Raw genomic sequence first — 22,127 nt, 5'->3', positions numbered from 1 at the left:
CATAATAAATGCAACATGGGTAAACCATCCCTAGGGTAAAAAATCCATCTGGCCAAAAGTTACCTGAAACAATAATGGGCAGATTTATAAACCCTTTGTGCCACTTTTGCATCACTTTTACCCTGTTAAAAATGATGCAAAAGTGTCGCAAGGGCCTTGTAAATAAGCCCCTAAGTCTTTTAATATTTGAATCCCCCTAAAAAAATGAGCTTTGCAGGAGTGGACTTCCCACCCCATTACACTTTCTCTTTTTAGCAGGTACCTGGGCCATTCGTCCAGGCTCCAGGTCCTCCTGACTACCCTCTCAGGCAGCCATTGACCATGTGGCAGGCACACTCACACAGGAAACCCCAACATTTCCAGGTGGGACTGGAGCTCTACCTCTTTCTAGATGGTGTACTCCAGGTCATTACCAAGCAGAAAATCCACAGGCCTAGATGGACTCACAGCTACCCTAAAAGAATCTGAGACTTACCCCATTCAAAGAGAACCCAAGCCGCTCTCATGGTTGTCAGCTGCTGCAACCTGGTGGCATACATTAGGGACTACCTGCTCAGAGGACACCAGCCGAGACCTCATGGTTGTCATTCTGGCTCCTGTGTCTCTCAGAGCCTCCAATCTCTGCCTATTGATGGTAACCCACTGCTAGTACTTAATGGTATTGCTAGGCATAGGGCTCTTGGCATCATCACTCTATCACCCAGGGACACTATTGTAACCTCTGCACTCCCCCCATACTAACTGGGGCAGTCTCCTCCCGGGGACTACACTAGCCATTCTCCCAGTTTTTGTCCACTACTAGGCATTGCCCACTAGGGATACTTGGTATCGTCCTTGGAGTTCCCAAACTGATGAGAGAATCATGGCAGTTAGAGTTAGGTGAGAATGGGGAATCGTCCTTGTGGAACTATTTTTGTAACCTTTAGACAACGCCTTGTTTTTAATTTTATTTCCTGCCTCCTTCTTATGGTAGGGTCCCAGCCCAGCCTTGTGGTAACACCCCCCCCCCCCCAGATACCTTCTTGTGGACCCTGGTGCTGTGCCAGTGTTCCACTCACTTGTCAAGCTCTCAGAGTCAGTAAGCTTGCTATCATCAGGTGTTGGTGTAGTTATGCTAAAGAAAGGCTGAGCTTATGCTCTCTTGTCACCAAATTGTAAGTCCCGGGTAATTATTTACTTCACTGCCATTCACACAACTATCCAGTGCCTTGCAAAAGGAATCTACACAATACACCCTGGACTGAAGGGGCAGCTTATGACTGTCCCTAAATTTCTGCCTGTATGTTTCTGGTGTGAGGCCATACTTCCTGACAAGGGTGATTTTCATTGGTGGACACCTCATCCTGTCTCCCTTTTCTAGGGCTAGCAGGGTGCCCATCCCTTCAAGAGGCTTTTGTCTCCAAAGACTGTCCCCCCAATGCTCCTCAGGGATCCTATTCATCTCCAGGGCAACCACATGGGTTGCAAACCACTGGGAAACATCCTTTACAATGCAACTTTTACCACGCAGTGCCTTTACGACGCAACTTTTACAACGCAAACCATTACAACGCATTGCGCTGGGGGGCGCTCTAGGATAGGGAATGTGTTTAATGTACTATCCAACACCTTCCCTACTATCCACGGGTACCGGAGTTGGAATAGTAAATTAAACAATTCACTATCCAGCGCCTAAAAGCATTATGCGTTGTAATGGTATGCGTTGTAAAAACCGCATTGTAAAAGCATGCGATGTAAAAGCATGCGTTGTAATGTCATACATCCCAAACCACTTGTTGATGTTGTTACAAAAGTTGGTTTTGAGTCCCACTGTGTCCCTGGACTTATCTAGTGAGTTTAATCATGACCATAAAGCACTTCCTATACAATGCTGATCAGTGGGTTGTGTATGGATCACAGTGCTGCTATATTCTTATATGGGTGAATTGAACTAAGTCCTTGCACCAATGGGCCGGGAGGTTAAAAGTCCGACACCTACAGCTCTGTGGTTTGGACGAGCTCACATTGTGAGTTATCGTAAGGAAAAATGTATAACATATTTAGCAGTACCAAAACAATTATCGTGCCAAAAGGCAACACAATAAAATTCCACAACCAATTTCTAAAACCACCCAAACAAAAAAATGTCATTAGAAAACAAAAAAAATCAATAAAATCCAGGAAGGGGTACCAGAGATATGAGTTTTTCACGTTTTAATGGAAAAAGCATAAAGAAAAAGTAAAGTACAAACCAGAGCTCATTGATTGTGGTTGACTACTATCTAAGATCAATTTCAGACTGTGAAAGATTGTACCTTCTGACTAAAGACCCAATTCAGAGTTTGGCAGACAGGCTATTCTGCTATAGAATAGATTGTCTGTCAAAATCTTAGTGTGCTTGTCCAATTAAAGGCCAGACGGACCAGTATTATGTTGACGATGGAGCCTACTACAGCGTCCTCACTGAAATACTCTTCCAATGGTAAACAGACATAATATCGATTCCAAAATATCGACTGGACATAATATGGAGGTAAAAATATAGACTAGACAAAATATCGACCAGACATAATATAGACTACAAAAATATCGAGTAATATCGATATTAATAGCCAAAATATCGAATCAAAAATATAGACTAGACATAATATCGACTAGATAGAATATAGACAACCAAAAAATCGAAAATAAGGTACGTTTTAAATAATTGTGTAATATAAATATGTAGCGGGTTGTGGGTTTATAGGGGAATAGGGTGGGAAGTAATTTAATTATAATTAATTAAATCTGTAATATAATTGTAATTGTTAAATAATTATTAATTGTTAATTAATTAAAATATAATTGGTCATTAATAATAATTGATTAATTGATCAATAATTAATTTTTAGTAAATTATTTTCTGAAGCGGGTTGTGGGTTTATAGGGGAATAGGGTGGGAAGTAATTTAAATATAATTAATTAATTTTGTAAAATAATTATAATTGTTAATTAATTATTAATTGGTAATTAATTTAAATATAATTGGTAATTAATAATAATTGATTAATTGATAAATAATGAATTTTTAGTAAATTATTTTCTGTAGCGGGTTGTGGGTTTATAGGGGAATAGGGTGGGAAGTAATTTAATTATAAATAATTAATTATGTACATTAATAATAATTGTTAATTAATTATTAATTGGTAATTAACCGCATGCGTGCGGTCGATATTCTGCTGCTGCGCTGGGATTTACAAAAACCCATTATTCATGACGAGCTGGGCTCGTCATGAGCGTGCAAGGAGGCTACCTCATGACGAGCCCAGCTCGTCATGAGCGTCGAAGGGGTTAATTAAAATATAATTGGTAATACATTATAAATATTTAATTGATAAATAATTAATATTTAGTCAATTATTTTCTGTAGTGGGTTGTGAGTTTATAGGGGGACAGGGTGGGAAGTAATTTAATAAAAATTAATTAATTATGTAAATTAATTAAAATTGTTAATTAATTAATAATTGTCCATTAAATAAAATTTAATTGGTAAATAAAAGTAATTGGTATTGGAAATAAATATAATTGGTAATAATATTTCTAATAATTATATTTATTTATGAAGTTTTTACTTTTTCTACTGTTGCACTCACTGGAGTGGGAATAGTAATTTTTACCCCTATGCTATCCATCGTTTTCCCTACTGTTGCACCCACTGGTGTGTGAATAGTAATTTTTACCATTACGCTATCCAACGCTTTCCCTACTGTTGCACCCACTGGAGTGGGAATAGTAATTTTTACCCCTACGCTATCCAACGCTTTCCCTACTGTTGCACCCACTGGAGTGGGAATAGTAATTTTAACCCCCTACGCTATCCAGCGCTTTCCTTACTGTTGCACCCACTGGAGTGGAAATAGTAATTTTAACCCCTATGCTATCCAGCGCTTTCCCTACTGTTGCACCCACTGGAGTGGGAATAGTAATGTTAACCCCTACGCTATCCAACGCTTTCCCTAGTGTTGTATCCACTGGAGTGGGAAAATTAATGGTTACCCCTATGCTATCCAGCGCTTTCCCTACTGTTGCACCCACTCGAGTGGGAATAGTAATTTTTACCCCTACGCTATCCAGTGCTTTCCCTACTGTTGCACCCACTGGAGTGGGAATCGTAATTTTAACCCCTACGCTATCCAGCCCTTTCCCTACTGTTGCACCCACTGGAGTGGGAATAGTAATTTTAACCCCTAAGCTATCCAGCTCTTTCCCTACTGTGGCACCCACTGGAGTGGGAATAGTAATTTTAACCCCTACGCTATCCAGCGCTTTCCCTACTGTTGCACTCTTTGGAGTGGGAATAGTAATTTTTACCCCTACGCTATCCAACGTTTTCCCTACTGTTGCACCCACTGGAGTGGAATTTTTTTTTTAACCCCTATGCTATTCAGCGCTTTCCCTACTGTTGCACCCACTGGAGTGGGAATAGTAATTTTAACCCCTACGCTATCCAGCGCTTTCCCTACTGTTGCACCCACTGGAGTGGGAATAGTAATTTTTACCCCTATCCTATCCAACGCTTTCCCTACTTTGCACTCTCTGGAGTGGGAATAGTAAATTTTACCCCTACGCTATCCAACGCTTTCGATACTGTTGAACTCACTAGAGTTGTTACAATACATTTTAACCATTTTGCTATGCTGCGGTAAAAATATTATACATGTTTATTTAATAATATGTATTTATTACCTACTGGCGGTCGCCAGTAGGTATATATAGTTAGGATTTTTTCTCTATGGGATTTTTGAAAATTCTATGTCTAATAACTTTGGCGTTTGTGGACGGAATTGGCTGAATTTTTCAGGAAAATGGCACATTTTGTTTCTGAGCAGCCCTTGAAAATTTGGGGGGGGTTCGTCAAGGGGGGGCCGAGAAAAAAGGGGGGTCCCAAAACGTGTTTTTAACATTGAGTTTTCCATAGGGCGGTCGGCCTCACTTTTAGCCCGAACGGCTGAATGGATTTGCACGAAACTTGGCAAAATTGTAGGGACTGGTAGCCCGATGTGCCTTTTGTAGGTCTCAATATATGTGCTCCAGTGGATTTTGAGAAATTAACGTTTAAAAAAAGATATATATCTGTAACAGCGGACCTGGCAGCGTCCCAGGACGCGTACTTTACGCGCAACGGAGCTTTGTGAAGCGAAGCTGATTGGTTCTCCGGCGTCTGTCAACATTCCAAAAAGTCCGAAGCGGCCGCCATCTTGTCTCTCGGTAGGATCGAGAGACAAGAGGAGGTCAAAACAAAGGGGGAAATAACTATAAGGGGGCATAGTAGATCCTCGCTGACCCCCTAGGTTTGATGTGGAGGTTTTAAAAGGGCCCCGCGGGGCAAAAAAAAATAATAATAATAATAATCGAACGGCTGAATGGATTTGCACGAAACTTGGCAAATTATTAGGGACTGGTAGCCCGATGTGCCTTTGCTAGGTCTCAATATATGTGCTCCAGTGGATTTTGAGAAATTAACGTTCAAAAAAAGATATATATCTGTAACAGCGCTCCGCTTCGCGTAACGGAGGTTTGCGAAGCTGATTGGTCATTCTGTCACTGGGCTATAGTTGGGCTACATCTGGCTGATATTTGGGCTACATTTGTTTTTTTGTGTGTCTGGCGGCCATCTTTGGGCTACATTGGGCTACATTGGGCTTCATTGGGCTACATTGGGCTACATTTGGGCTCCAACATATATATAGGCCAATGTAGCCCAATATATATTTTTCAAAGTTAATTTTCGTAAAAACCACTGGAGCATATATCTTGAGACATAGCAAAGGCACATCGGGCTACCAGTCCCTACAATTTTGCCAAGTTTCGTGGAAATCCATTCAGCCGTTCGAGCTAAAAGTGAGTCCAACCGCCCTATGGAAATGAAGGAAATGAATGGGTAATTTGTAATTAGCAAATAGCTAATCGCAAACTAGGAATGGTAAAGAATCGCTATTTATTCCTAAAAGTTCGCTATTTAAGAAATGCAAAAAACTTTGATGATACATATGGCGGTTCATCTCTAACAAGATAAGAAGCATAGGGATACATTTATGATGACTGGCGCATCACCAGGGATGTGTTAGTCATTCTGTGCCGCTGTTCCGTCACCTATGGTGTGCTGCATTTACAATGCGGCGCATCATGGGGCAAAAACAGCACAGATGCGTGATGTATCTGTGCCGTAAAGGTGGCGCATTGCTGGAGTTGTATCGCAAGTGTGATGAAGCTCCAGCAAGGGTCGGGGGTGCCCCTGTCGCAGGGTTTCTGTTCTCACACAGAACTGTGGACAGAGGATTGGAACCTCGGCGAATTAGGGTGTCCCAAAACTCACGTTAGTAATCAAAAACTCCTTAGCAAGCTAGGTACAGTGTCACATTGGATATAACAAACTCTCAATGTTTAGACAATCCAGAATATGAACTTATAGTACCTCAGGATACGTGGAACTCATGAACAGTCGGTCGTTATATATTTCTTAGAAACCAGAACATGGAGTTAAGAAGAACACATGTGTATTTGAAATGTTTATTTACTAATGCCGTCTTCTCAGGCGTAGTATCTTAGATAATACAAGTACACATATTATCAGTAGCAAAATTACCAGCATAGTTACTAGTACATAAAAAGCGAATGGTGATAGTATGTTAACATGCTGTAAATGAATAAGAGTTAGCAACACTTATAAGCAGCCGCGGGCCGTGGAGGGAGTTACGGTGAGGCAGGGAGGCGGGGAGGGGGAGAAGCAGGGTGGAGAATACAAGTACACATATTATCAGTAGCAAAATTACCAGCATAGTTACTAGTACATAAAAAGCGAATGGTGACAGTATGTTAACATGCTGTAAATGAATAAGAGTTAGCAACACTTATAAGCAGCCGCGGGCCGTGGAGGGAGTTACGGTGGGGCAGGGAGGCGGGGAGGGGGAGGGGCAAGGTAGAGAGGGCTCCACCCTGCTTCTCCCCCTCCCCGCCTCCCTGCCTCACCGTAACTCCCTCCACGGCCCGCGGCTGCTTATATCTCACCCTCCCTAATACACATATTATATTATTTGCTAAGAAGGTCTCTTTGTGTTGGTTTAGGGCGTGCCCATACTTTAGTGTCTTAGATTTGAAGGAATCACATCAGCATACACCAGCTCTCTCTTCATGTGAACCGCATCAACTGTTGTGTATGTGTGTTCGGCAAAGCAATATAAAACCCGCCTCATGCCCAGAATTGGCAGAAGTTGCACTTATGTTATGAGTATGAAGTCGTGGAGATCAGACCTCATAACAATTCTGTATTGTGTTGTTCTTGAAACTTTAGCACTCGCTGTACAGATATAGTTTAACGAGCAAAGCAGATAGTAGAGCAATAACATATTATTCTCATGTAAACCACGATGAACTACTAGGTGGAAAGCTAAAGCAACAACTAAGTGTCGTGTGCAGAAGTTGCAAAAAAGGAAAAATGGCGTTTAAACCGGTAATGAGCCCATGCTAACTTAACACGGTGTAAAGATATCCAGGACCTAGATGACACCTCCCCATGATCCGGAAACGAACTGAATAAGATAATAGAAGTGCCATCTCATGAGAGCAGATTGCAAGTTTATATGTGGACGGTCCGCAAGGTAAAGCATTAAAAACTAGGAAAATTTAATGCTAAAGAAAAATAAAACAGCCAAGTACTTTATCGAGTCTTAAGCCAATAGGCAAGGTAAATAATAAAAACTTGACAAATAAGTCAATGAATTGTCAATGAAATGCTAGTACTCAGCATATCAAACATGAAAAAGGTCTATGACATAACTGTGTATGCAAAATAAGCTGCAACAGCCTCCAATAGGAAGTCACCGTCTTCATCCGAAAACAGTTCAGCCATCCAATTTAAAAGCGGAAAAGAACATACGTGCTCTCCCAGCACCGGATCCTCTATCACCATCAGAGGACAGCTCGGTGGGTTTTCAAGAAAGCTCTGTTCCAAGAAAGACTGTGCTGCCGCCAGTAAATTCCAGGGACCAAGTAGTCCATGCATCAATGCCACAGCCATAATCCTTTCGCCAGGACAAACCAACTCGTGAGTAATGATAGGAGTCATCAGCTGATTAAAGTCGACGTCAGGAGAAACCGGTCCGCAGAGACACAAATCAATGGCCCAATCGAAATCACAGGTCAGGCAGTGAAATACAGGCTGGACACAGGTGAAGTAGGAGAATCGAAAAGATAATCCATATGCCGTGCTTAATATCGCCAACGGCATTGTGCCATAATATTCTAGCATGCGATTGCGGAACAGTGTCAGCAGCTGCAGGGTGGGAGGTTGCATAGGAGGGACATCCATATTTAAAAATGTAAAAAAGCACAAGAGCGTCCGCTGGTAATGCAAGTAAAAATGCCAATCCACGAACCAGAGTGGAGAAAATAGAATGAAAGGAAGCAGGGATGACTCCAAAGATTTTCTCAAATGAAGTCACGAGACCACTGGTAACAACTTTAAAAAAGTGCGCCAGGGTCTTTGTGGAGGATGCGTTAAAGATAGTCGGAACCATCTTGCTGAAATTGAAAGGCAAATCTGAATTGAAAAGGGTCTGCACCTCTGTACGGGTGTTCGCTATGTGAAGCACGAAAGTTTCACGGGCCGAACTCAAGGCCACCTCTCTCTGAGACAAAAGAGCTCTTATTCTTGCCATGCCGTTGAAATCTGTCCCAAGGTTGGTATTTGTGGCCAGATTGAAAACTCCCTATGTTCATGTGTGGGAGGAAATAGAACATTTCTGCAGCAAATAACCCGTTCACTTACTGTTACGATAAAAGGAATACTTTTAATTAACTCAGAACAATCTTCATTATTGAGCATCAAATAACTACCATTTTCCAACAACTTGAACGTGGGGATGATAGCAGGAACTGGCGTGCCTTGCAACACGCAAGCCATATTTGGTCGGTGTTTGTTGCATGAACCGTGTAACTGTATGTGCCTACACATTAGTGAATGATCTGGCGTCTCAGTGCATTCCTCTCCATTCAGATAAACTTCTTGATCATCTTTGAAACATCTGTATGTGTATGGAAGCGACCAGACCTCATGAAGAAAAGCACTACCTAAAGGTTCATAACGACCTATTGGTATATATTTCATACAATTTGAAAACTTATATAAAGCAAAAGGCAGCGTTATTAAACCGTGGATAAGGCACGTTGCCAAAAAACCCGCACTCCTCTGCTGATGATGTCACTGAGCATGTCATGAATGATGTAATATGTGACATCATCAGCAGTGGATTACGGGTAATAGTATCTCTAGTTTACTCCCCTATAGCTGTCTTTCTTTTAACATAAGTGTCTGTTTCCTTCCCTTATACTTACTGTTTTTGGTTCGCTTCTGGTTCGCGTACCGGCGAGCGAACTGGGAAGCGAACTAAGAGAAATAGAGGTTGGCACAGTTCCAAATATTGTACCAATTTTTTAATAACGGGGAGGTAGTTCTGAAAATAACTTTTTTTTTTTATTGTTTTTGTTGTTTTATATTTTTTTTATTATTTTTCGGAACATTTTTTTACTTTTTTTGAATTTTTCTGAACAGTTTTATATTTTTTTGGGTTTTTCTTGGAGGGGGCAATGAAAACGATTCATTGTAAAGGGCTCAACAGGAGCAACAAAACAAAAAAAGAAGTATTTATTATTTTGGGCGTTTCGTACAAACTTGCATATGATAGTCAATAGCTCTGTTGATCAGAGTGATGCTTCTTTCTCCGTAGCAAATGAATCCATCGCAAAATACGCAGATGTGTTTTACTTCACCAAATCTCATTTGTATATTTGGCACCATCTCCCTGCCCTCTGGTCCCGTTACTTCCGGTACAACAGATCTTCTGGCCATAATAGGGAGATTATCTAGGTCGTTCCGAAACTGTGCAGCACTGTAGTTGTTAGGATGCCACCTAGTCATATGGCGATGCATTGTGTAGTTTCCGAAGCTGTATTTTTTGTCGGTCCCTCTGGACAGTCTATCTTGACATATAAGGCAAGTTACGTATCTTGCATTTACTTTTTTCTGACCTTTGGGAATTTTAAAAAATTGCCAAATGAATTTTTCTTTCCGGTGAGACGTCCTGGGCTGCTCAGGCAAAAACTGCCTCTCTTCGTGCTCGTCGTCCTGTTCCTCTTCTTCCTCTTCTTGTTGAATTATAACTTGAGCAGGTGGTCCACTCTTCCTTGGATGTGGTGGAGGTGGTGGGGAAGCACCAGCTGAAGCTACTAAAGAAGCCATTGCTCAGTGATCACAAAGGGTCTTTCTCTCACAATGATGAAAGTCAGAGTGAGGAAAGAAGGAGGGATTTTCATCATTTGGGAAAAACAAGAGTTCTCAACCAATCAAAAGTGTTCATTTTAGATTATATGACCTAGTCTTACATCATTAGGAAACCAAAAGTGAAATGAACCAATGAAAAGTGTTATTACCAAGTCACATGACTTGCTGTGTTTACGTTAAGCGCTTTGCAGGGCCTCCCGGTTTGCTTCCAGAAACCTGCGCTTTGCGACTCGCTTCGCGTACCAGTTCGCTAACGTAGCACGTCATATGACGTATCACGCGAGAACGTGAAACGTCATGCGGACGGGAGGCGTCACGATGTTGTTTTCTAACGCGGCACTTGCGGTAAAGAAACATTTACCGGCTCGCGGTCTATTTCGCGGCATCAAGGTCAGCTAACGGGAAGCTTCCCGATTCGCGAAGCGGGAACGAAGAAAAAAAAATATTTAAAAAAAAAATTATTCATAAACATATAAAATATATTTTTGGATTTAAAGAAGAATACATTTTACAGCTACAGATATTAGCTGTTAAAAAACCAATGAAATTCACAGAAAAAACCATAGGTTATAGACCATATATAGTTAGGAATTAGCATTTACAAAACCTTGAAAATTCACTGAAAAAACCATAGGTTATAGACCATATATAGTTAGGAATTAGCATTTAGAAAACCTTATTTTACTCACACAAAACCATTGAAATTCCATATATAGTTAGTTGCACTAACTATATATCGCGCCCCCGCAATCCACTGCTGATGATGTCACATATTACATCATTCATGACATGGTCAGTGACATCACTGATGACATCACTGATGACATCTCAAATGACATCACTGATGACATCATCTAGTGTCTGTGTGTTTTTGTAAAGTTTAAATACGTTTTACATATTGAAGAATGAGTGGATGTATGGAAGACTGAGTGTGTGTGTGGCTGGCTGGGAGGTGTGTGACTCTGTGCATATCAATGTGTACTTGTATCAGTGATTGTATAAGAGAGTAAGTATGTGTTAGTATATGTGTGAAAAGTATGGTGTTCTGTGTTTAACTATAGATGAGGAAATCGAAGTGTGATTGATTCTTCACAGGACTGACTAGGTGTATGAGTGCATATGATAGTGTTCTAATAATAACTGACTGTATGTATGAGTAATTGTATGGGTGAATGAGTGAATGTGTGTGTAGACGTACGAATCAGTGAGTGCGTATGTAGTAACTGGTATTGGTGTGTCATGATGTCATCAGTGATGTCATTTGAGATGTCATCAGTGATGTCATTTCAGATGTCATTAGTGATGTCATCAGTGATGTCACTGAAGTATGGTGTTCTGTGTTTAACTGTATAGATGAAGAAATGGAAGTGTGATTGATTCTTTACAGGACTGACTTGGTGTGTGAGTAACTCCATGGATGAGTGGCAGTGTGTGACTGTCTGCATAGGTGTATGAGTGCATATGATAGTGTTGTAATAATGAGTGACTGTATGTATGAGTGATTGTATGGGTGAATGAGTGAATGTGTGTGTAGACGTAGGAATCAGTGAGTGCGTATGTAGTAACTGGTATTGGTGTGTCATGATGTCATCAGTGATGTCATTTGAGATGTCATCAGTGATGTCATCAGTGATGTCATTTGAGATGTCATCAGTGATGTCATCAGTGATGTCACTGACCATGTCATGAATGATGTAATATGTGACATCATCAGCAGTGGATTGCGGGTGCGCGATATATAGTTAGTGAAACTAACTATATATGGAATTTCAATGGTTTTGTGTGAGTAAAATAAGGTTTTCTAAATGCTAATTCCTAACTATATATGGTCTATAACCTATGGTTTTTTCAGTGAATTTTCAAGGTTTTGTAAATGCTAATTCCTAACTATATATGGTCTATAACCTATGGTTTTTTCTGTGAATATATATATATATATTTATATGTATTATTTTTGTTATATATTTTTTTTTATTTACATTAATTATTTATTAATATTACATTTATTTAATAATTTTAACTAAGTTTATATTAAATATATTTATTATTATATTAGTTTTAACTTAATTTAAAGATATTTTGTCCCTCGATATTTTTTCCTCGATATTTTTGTGGTCGATATAATTTCAGTGATCCTCTTCCAATAGCCTGATGCAGCACTGCCCATCGGAGGTAAGCTATATGATCATCAGCCAGATTTAGAGTGGGTTTGAGTTGGATTGCTTTTTTGTTCTCTGTCACCCCCCAAAAAACCTAGCTGTTAAGGACATTAAAAATAAAAATACGACACCCACACAAAGGGGGAAAACTATCATGTTCTGGAATCCAATAGTTTTACATTTTGCATAAGCAAAGTCCCACTTACGGAGATTATTTTTAAAAAGTGTAAAACATTCACTATTTGGAGTAAGAGTCCATCACCAATGACAGACATTTTTCAATGACTTTGTATGAACTGCACTTCCTACAAATCCAAAGGGTTCACCGTCTCCTAGATTTAGAGTAGCGACATAAAGCCACTTCTCCTTCAACCTTTAAAACTTATAATATCTGTGGAAGGAAACATGGTGATTCTTCTAACACTTTAATAGAGGAATATCAAAATATGGCTACAACAACCCCGAAACCTAGTCTAAAAATATGTCCATGCTACTACTAGGCTTAGGACTCTATCTGGCAGTGCAGAATGAACAACAACTCAATCTAAAACTAAATAGAAGATAAGTACCACTGTAAAAGAATTTGTTAAATGCACTACGTTAACTATCAAAGTCACTAACCTTAGCTTGATGAACAACAATCCATATCTAACAACAATTTAACCAGACTACCTGTCTGGTTACAAATCTCACACTACAGTCTCATATTAATAACTCGCATTATACAATTTTACTACATCCACACGCCTCAACTCAGTAAGTGAACACACGTTTTTCACACAAATATATGGTCACACAAACATATGATGCTAACACTTTATAACTAAGTTGATTTAATATATTGAAAAAGTAGGTATGCCTATGCTATTTCACATTTGAAGTGTTTATCATAAATCACACAACTATTCAGAGTTTAACCTTCATCTCACTATTCCCACTTGCCACATAGTTTCCACAATCCTGTGCTGCAGCCATAAACTCCAAGTAAATTTTTTAATACGTAGTCACTAATACATTTCATTGAGGCAGGCGGGGCTGGTCTAGATAAATGCAGTTAGCCGAGAGGCTCCCAGAAGTAAAATAAGATGGCTTTGGTAAATCTGCTGACATCTCTTGGTGAGATGAGGAAAAAAACAAAATAACTAATACATTTCCTCTATAAATGTGGCCCACAATATTAATAGTTGGAGATGCATTGACAAGCTAGACATTGCTCTAATATCCTTAACCTAGGTGTAGGTACATATAATGTATGGCATGGACTATATGTGCAGTGTCATGTTTCAAGCTATTCATACATTTAATCACTAAAATATTGGAGCTAAATGTAGTCACACACACTACCACTCTAAATGCCACTCACACTAAGGCAACAAATTACTTTGACCCACTTAACATATACATGTGCGAATTGCAGCCTGAATATATGGCCAGGGGTTGATATCCATGCTCATATTCCACATTAAATCACAAATGTGGCGACATCATGTTGAACATGAATATGTGTAGGAACTTGGTTTATGATTTAGGGATTGTGACTGCCCACCTCAGGAAATAATCACAACTCTTGTCAGGGTGAACCATTAATGTCACTAAATAAGCTATTAACCTTGATAGCTATATCACAGAGCAGATAGAAATAAAAAAAAACAAGCTGAATTAGAAATATAAAGAAAAATGTAATTAACAAAATTACACCAAAACTACAAACATCCAAATGGGGGGCACATGAGATATGAATGTTTTATCTTTAAGTGAAAATAAGGCCAAAAACCAATAAGCACCAATGGTAGTCAGGTTGCGGTAGAATGGGATCTATATTTGATTTGAGGCCAGTGGCGATAAAGCCATAGTCAGATACACAAAGTTGATTCATTCCAATGAAAGCCTACAAGTCCAACCATGTTTTCAAAGTCCTGATCCAAAAGGGGGATTCATAACTATTTTAAAGAAAAAGCTGCCTCCTCAAAGGACAAATGTGACATTGTAGCTGCCTCTGTGGAATTGGCAGTTGGGTACATGCAGTTGGTTGGTATCCATAAGGCGGTGGAGCTGTTCAGATTTTTGCTTGGAAGACACTTTGCTGTTTTTTCAGAGATGCTGGAGCCTTTCAGGGGAATGAATATGACATTTATTTGGATGTTGTTCATCTGCCATTTGATTACTTTTTTTGTAGTAGGTAGGTAAAATGTTTTGAAAAGTTTTCAAACTTTTTTTGCAGTCCAAAAAACCACGGGAGTAAAAATGTATGCCCCCTGGATCTCCAAAAGGGTGTGAGGGAGCACATAGAAAATCTAAGGGTGCCAGTCAAAAGCTGCCAGCAATGGGATCAGTAGCACAATATCAAAAGCTACAATATTGTGAAACAAAAATATTGTGTACCAAAATATGTTTATATATGTAGCTTAAAATAGTTATGTTAAATTTTTTAATTTATAAAAATAATATACATTAAAATAATATTTAATTCTATATATTAATACATAAATATATAAATATACACCCAAGTATAGTCTGTGTATTTTTATATAAACATATATATAATGTAAAAATATATTATCATATAATCTTTATTTGATTTTAAAAATAAAATCCTAACAGACACGTCAGTTAAAAACAAAAAATTACATCCACTTGATATCACTTTCTTTAAAACCCTTGAGAGATAACATACAAGAGAGAAACACACTGTGGGTGAGTTTAAAAACTGTAAATACAGTAGAACCAGCCTAACTTGCATACAATTAATAGATTTTTTAAATTGGTTGCAAAAGGTTATATGGTAGTGTATTATATTTTGGACAAATCATAACAATGTGTAGATGTAATTGACCAAGACATTGTCATTGTCTCATAAGGACAGATCCGAATCCTTAAAACAGCCCTGATTATAAAAAACTAAAGGCAGGAATAGATTCAGCCTAAAATAAGTCAATAAGCGTTGCTGATAACGAGTCATGCTCCAAGTCAAACGAGGTTCTAAATTACTAACAGTTTTCACTAGAATCACATGTCTAAGTGAAAGTTTCACTATTGCATTGCCCTCCCGGTCCTCTGCTATCTTGCCCGTAAATGCCACTGCAACCCATTTATGATCAGACCTTACTAAGCAGCTGGGATTAGCGCATAAATTGGGCCTCCCTAAAGACGTCATTTTATAGGAGATATAAGCCAGCCACATGATCAGGAGGGGTTTGTCCAATTTTAAATAATCCTGCAATATTAATCTATTAAAACCGAGCTTGTCCTTTGTCCATATTGATAACCAAAGTTTTAAGGTGGAAAGTCAGATCTGGTCAATAATATGACCTAATAAGGTACATACTTTGTGGGACTCCCAGGAGGCCCCTTAGAAATCTATTTTCTGCAATTTGGATCACGATGGCCGGGCCATAACATCACTGCCATGGCTCCCTAATGCGACGCACTTAGCCCTGAGAATTTCCAAGACAGATTTAATATAAGTGCGCCCAAACAGCGTGAAAAACCACTGATACTAAACATGACTCTGTTAAAGGACATCACATTCTGTGTTATAAGGGAGTGCTGGTTTAGACCAGAGTCTAACTGAACTCCTAAATATTTACACTTATCAACCTGACTCATGTAGGTGTCCATCTACATAAATTTCATTGTTTTCGTTTTTGGGGTGGACCAAACTTCATTAAATATGATTTTGAGAAGTTGATAGAAAGGTTGAAGCTGTTCATATAATCAATACAAAGATTAGGAAGTTTTTGTAAACCCTTGGCTGTCCGAGCAATTCAAACTGTATCATCTGCATAAAGCAGGGGCGGTATAGAGTGGCCTCCTACTTTAGGGACATTCACACCTGGGCCCGACAGAACTTGTTCTATTTCATTGATATAAATAAATAAAAAAACGGTGCCTAGAAAGAACCTTGACAAACCCCACATCACTATTTAAAGTGCTCAGTGCATTCTCCATTAGGGCCAAACCTAACACTTGTGAAAAGATCCTTGTGCAAATCATTCCAAAAATTAATTAATGCAGCGTCCACTCCTATCTGAGCCATCATGAACCATAGTTTGAAGCGGTTGACTCTGTCGAAAGCAGAGCTATGTTCCATGAAGGCCAAATGAATTGCTCCCCTCTTGGTTTACTTACAAATCAGCAAGTAAAGGTTCAGATTGTATTCAATGGTACCCTGACCTAGCCTAAACACATACTGTAGGTGAAATAAAAAGCCTCTCTCCTCCGCCCGATCTGAGAGACAACACAGTAAAATCTGGACAATAATTTTAATCTCTGAATCATTCAGAGAGATGGGCCTAAAACAAGAGGGGTCTGACCTGTTGCCCTTTTTAAAAACAGGGACTAATATTGATTGAGACCAGGTTAGAGGGAGACTACTGTTGACTACTGAGTTTAAGTGCAGTGTTAGCAAGGGGGCCCACATGTCTATATCACTTTTAAAAACATCCTGTGGCACCCCGTTGGGCCTGGTGCTTTGTTTACTGGTAGTAGGGAAATAGCTACTATGACCTCAGATAATTAAAAAACAATTTGATGATTACTCCTCGTGTTGCTCCATTCGCCATTCGAATCTGCAAGTCCATTCCTTCAGTTAGTCTCTGTATAGCCAATAGAACTTATCCTTGCCCACTGTGTACCCACATACTGATATTAGGTTAAAAAATGTGTACACATTTTCAGTACTCATTTCAATCCAAGATTAACATAAACATCCCTCCCTCCCTCCCTCAAACCCTCTTGTTAGGCTCACCCTTAGACATGTTGTTCCATACAGTGCTCCATTAGTTAGCGAACCTCTCAGTATTTTCTATATAATATCTGAGTGACCTGGGCTGTAATTATATTGCTGGGGAGCTGCTCTGGTCTCAAGGTGTATTCTGTGTATACTCTACCCTGTCTGAGAACTAGCAGGTTCTGATAGATCTATGGCCTTGACCGATTCTAGCAAACAGTCCCACCCCATGGAGAAGCGTATTTTGCGCTGTCCTCTCTGTTCCACAAGCCGTAGCATGACGCTCTCCGCCACTCCCCATCGGACCAACTCTGGGTGCCACGCGTGTATTCGAGGAGGGAAGGATGACTTCCATCTCATGGTAATGGCCCACTTTGCCAATAAGATGGCCAAGTCCGCAAATCTATATTGCGTTTTCCATTTTTCGAGGGCGAGGGTGCAGACCCAAAAGTCAGCTTTCTGCTGCGTCCCATTGCGATGTGCCTGTTGTGTCTCACAGTATATCTCTTATTTTAGCTCAGTACCTCCCTCATTTTCGACAGTTCCATTGCATGTGAGGCAAGTCCGCATCCGCAGACCCGCACCTAGGGCAGCTGAGCTGGGCATCTGTGTAAATGTTGTTCAGACTATATGGTGTGAGATATCCCCTTTGTAGCACCATGTATTGGATGTGCTTGAATTTAGCATTTTGGGACACTTTCTTGGAGAACTCTAGGGCAGCCACCCATTCCTTATCAGTGAGGTTCCATCCGATGTCTCCCTCCCATTTTGCACGTAGAGGGTCAAGTGAGATTCCTGCATGTGCCTGGGTGCCCCTGTGGAGCCAGCTGACCAAGTGGCTTCCCCTACACATCAAGTAGACTGCATGTACTAGTTCATGTTCTTCCCCATTAGGGGACGAGTGCTTTTTTAACATAGTGTGTGATTGTGGCGTGGAACAAGAATAGTGTCTGGGGGGACGCCCTGGGTCTGGGTGAAGTTTTATGATCCACTAGCACACCTTCCGTGAAAAAACTACCTATTGTTTCCACCCCCTCTTGCATCCAATACAGTAAGCGGTGGTTAGTAATCAGTCCCTAATTAGTTGGTATGCCTTACAGCAGAATATTATCTGAATATGGGGTAGCTTTCTTAGTGTATTGTAGTCACCGTTTCCAGTAGACTAAGGCTACTTTTAGTAAAGGTCGGTTTCCAGGGGGCAACCAGGCACCTGGCAGGAGAAGTGTGTGTAGAGATCCTTGGGCCAGTGTCTGCGGCGTGTAGTCAATTTCATGAAGGTTACGCCCGGCCAGCCAATACGATAACCACTTCAGCTGACTGGCTATGCAGTATGGTCTGAAATCGGGGGCTCCCAGTCCTCCCTCCCCAGACTTCAGCCTGAGTTTTGCTAGACTGATTCCCCTGGGGCCCTTCTCCCATATGAGGTCCGTGAGTAGAGCATCTAGCGTGGGATTATGAGTAGTAGGTTTGTAAAGTAGTACAGCAGCCTTGGGAGCAGGACCATCTTGGATATAGCTACTCTCCCCATTACCGAGATAGGAAGTGACGTCCAGAACATAATCTGGGTATTTAACGATCAGATAATTTTCATAAGGTTGCCTTCAAGCAGGTCCTGTGACTCCTATATATTTGGATACCCACAAATGTAAAGGTATGTGGTGCAACATTCAAATTTGTAGAGCCAAAGGGGATAGGTTCCGGGTTTTCCCTGTGTGTCATGTAAAAGGGGTGCGATTTGGTACTGTTAATTTTTAACCCAGAAATGATTTCAAAGAGTCTAAAGATAGAGTGGATGGGCTCGATGTCATCTAGTAGGTCATGGATGTACAGTATTAAATCATCTGCATAGGCTGATACTACATGTTGTGTTCCTCCTAAGAGGGTTTTAAGAGAAGGGGCTCCAGTTCCAGAATAAAGAGGATTGGTGAGAGAGGGTATCCCTGTCTAGTACTTCTTGTCACCGGGTACGGATCAGAAATCTGGGAGCCCGTATGAGCCCGGGCTGTGGGAACAGTGTTCAAGAGTTTGACCCATTGGATATATTTAGGTGGTATGGCAAATTTGCTCAGTGCCTTAAACATGTAATCCCAGGGTATTGTGTCAAATGCCTGCTGGAGATCAAGAGTGATGCACCCTGTTTTCTCTGATATTTTGGCTGCTGCCTCTATTACGCAATGCAATCTGCATATGTTTAGGGACGTATTGCGGCCCGGTACGAAGCCGCATTGGTCCAGATGGATCAGTTTAGGAAGATAGGGAAGAAGTCGGCGGGCTAGTATTTTACTAAGTATCTTGTACTCTGTGGATAGGAGGGACAGGGGGCGATATCCCACCATATAATGTGGGTCACTATTTGGCTTAGGGAGTGATATAACTAATACCTGCATAGTTGACAATAGGAGCGTGTTTCTGTCTTTCGCTGTCTTGTATAGGTGTTCAATGTGTGGAGTCAGCTTGCCTACATAAGTGGAATAAAATTCCACCAGCAATCCATCTAAGCCTGGTGTCTTGTTGCCTGGAAGTTCCCCTATGGCCTCTTTAATTTCCGTACTAGCAATGGGACCCTCCAGTTCCATCGGAGCTGCCCTCAACAATGGTATTGTAAGCCGTCCAGGAATCTATTTCATCATTAAAGCTTTATTTCAATATAAATATATCATAAAAGCATTTTACAAATTATGTAAAGAGGGTACAAAAAATAAAAAAGTTTTGGACAGGGGTACCATAGTAGCAGAAAATTAAAAACACAACAAGGTAATGCGACTTTCCCTTTTCCTTTCTCCATACCTCCCATACATAAGTGTGCAATCAATAAATAACAATTCATCAAAACAAGAACACACAACACATGTTTTAAAAATAGATTAAACAATTTCAGCTTTGGAACAGAATAAAAACAAAATTTTAAAAAGGATCATCATCCGGAGCATAACTTTTTCAATCTGATCACCCATGCCCAACTGAGAAATTTGGCCACACCACAGGCCAGAGTGGTGTTAGTGTCTGTTTGTAATATTCTCAATGCTTCACGGTGATTCCTGGTTCCTAATTGATGACAAACATGATTCAACCATTTTCTTCTTGGATTAGAATAAGCAATGCATGCGAACACGAGGTGCGGGATGCTTTCAATCACTCCATCGCAGTTTGGGCAAAATAAATGCGCCCGATAGGGAGATTTCCAACTGCTAGTGTATTCACGGATAGGAAGTGTGCCCAATCTAAACTGGATGTAAAGAGCCCTGTCTCTGGGTTTCTGGATAAAATCTAAATAGGGTTCTAGGCTTGGAACCTGTTTATGCAAGCGAAAATCATCAGTCAGCCTACCTAGGCTGTGGTTTCTAGTCTCCTGACTGTCAACCCAAGCCCAGTAGGCACTTTTGATGACTGCCTTGTTCAGCGGGGTCCCTGAGTCCCAAGCTTCTCTGAATCCCAATACTATAAGGAACTTTTTTATATTTGCAAGCCAACTGATCTTGTAGGATCCCTCAAGACGCATCACTTCTCTTAGGCCATTGGCATATTTGGATAACTCGGGTGTACGCCAAAGGCAAGCCCAATAGAGAAGAGGACGTAGAGTAGCGAGATCTTTCAATGAGCGGCGTCCCAAATCGCACAATAATGGCTTGGTTGGAGTGCCATGAGGGAGTGAGACCAATTCTCTGAAGAATTTATTTTCTGCCTTTAGCATATCGTCGATTTTCTCAAAGCCCCAGAGCTCAGCACCATATAGTGCCGAGCCTACGGCCTTGGCAGCATAAATCACAAGGGCAGGAGCAATTGGCCTAGATCTTGAACTGCGATGCTCTCTACCTATATCACCCACAACCCGCTTATGGTTCAAGGCCATTTTATCAATATGTGGTTTCCAGGTCAATTTATCTGAGATTCTAATACCCAAATAATCAAATGTTTTAACACACTCTAAGGGCACCCCGTCGAATGTGAGGGTAGTTTTTACCTGCCTGCTAGGATTAAAAAAGAGGAGCTTGGTCTTTGAAGTATTAATTGACAGACCCCTCAAGTTGCAGAAAAAAGAAAACCATTTAGCAGTTTTTGGAGTCCGGCAGGGGTTTTGGAAATTAGTAGGGTGTTGTCCGCAAAAAGTAGAGCCGGCACCCTATCGCCCGCCACGACTGGAACGTCTGCATTTATCTCTAGTAGATAGGTTCACAAAAAGAGAAAAGAGGGTTGGGGCCATAACACAGCCCTGGCGGACACCTCTCTCAAAAGGAATTTTCTCAGTTTTTTGTTCCTGTGTGCCCCACCTAACTCGGGCATAATTGTCCTCATGCATACGAACAGGAGATTCAGGATGGGCGAGGGAATCCCCATCTTCTGTAAGACCAACCAAAGGCGGTCTCGGGGGACCAGGTCAAAGGCAGTATTTAGGTCCATAAAGGCGAGGTAAAGACTGCCTTTGCCGATGGTCACCACCTTCCAGTACAGGAGGGCCAGCCTAAAGGCCTGATCGATCGTTCTTGTACATGCCCTAAACCCTGCCTGGTAATCCGACAAGATATTATTCTCCTTGTTGATTTCTTGTCGTGCCCCCACCAGCACCCCTATGGATGTACCTCGCATTACTGTCTTGAGTGCATCCCACTCAATGGAGCGGGATGAGTTGGAGTTAGTGTTTTCATTGAAGTAGTGGGAGATACCTGTATCTAGCCCGTCCCTGAAGACCGTGTCTTTCAACAGTTGCTCCAGGTGGGAACTGGGGTGTGGATCATCCCCCATTCCAGAGTGACCTCTAGTGGGTTATGGTCCAATAGGGCAATCCCTAATTATGTGGTGTGGTGGATTTGTGGAGCGATAGCTGCAGAGCAGAAGATTCTGTCCAGTCTAGCATGAAGTAGGTGCGGTGGGGAATAGAAGGAATACTTGCAATTAGTGGGGTTGCGAAGACGCCACACATCCTCCCAGTAGCCACCCCTTTGCC

The 22,127-nt window shown here is 40.8% G+C and overlaps 1 long non-coding RNA gene across 1 annotated transcript in view; it reads left to right on the top strand.

Moving 5' to 3' along the window:
• Window positions 1–22,127, top strand: part of LOC144819027 (uncharacterized) — a 61,940-nt gene that overhangs the window by 720 nt on the left and 39,093 nt on the right. The window lies entirely within an intron of this gene.

Source organism: Lissotriton helveticus, chromosome 2_1, assembly GCF_964261635.1.
Source record: "Lissotriton helveticus chromosome 2_1, aLisHel1.1, whole genome shotgun sequence".
NCBI classification, from domain to species: domain Eukaryota; kingdom Metazoa; phylum Chordata; class Amphibia; order Caudata; family Salamandridae; genus Lissotriton; species Lissotriton helveticus.
This window is presented reverse-complemented; position numbering and strand designations above follow the sequence as displayed.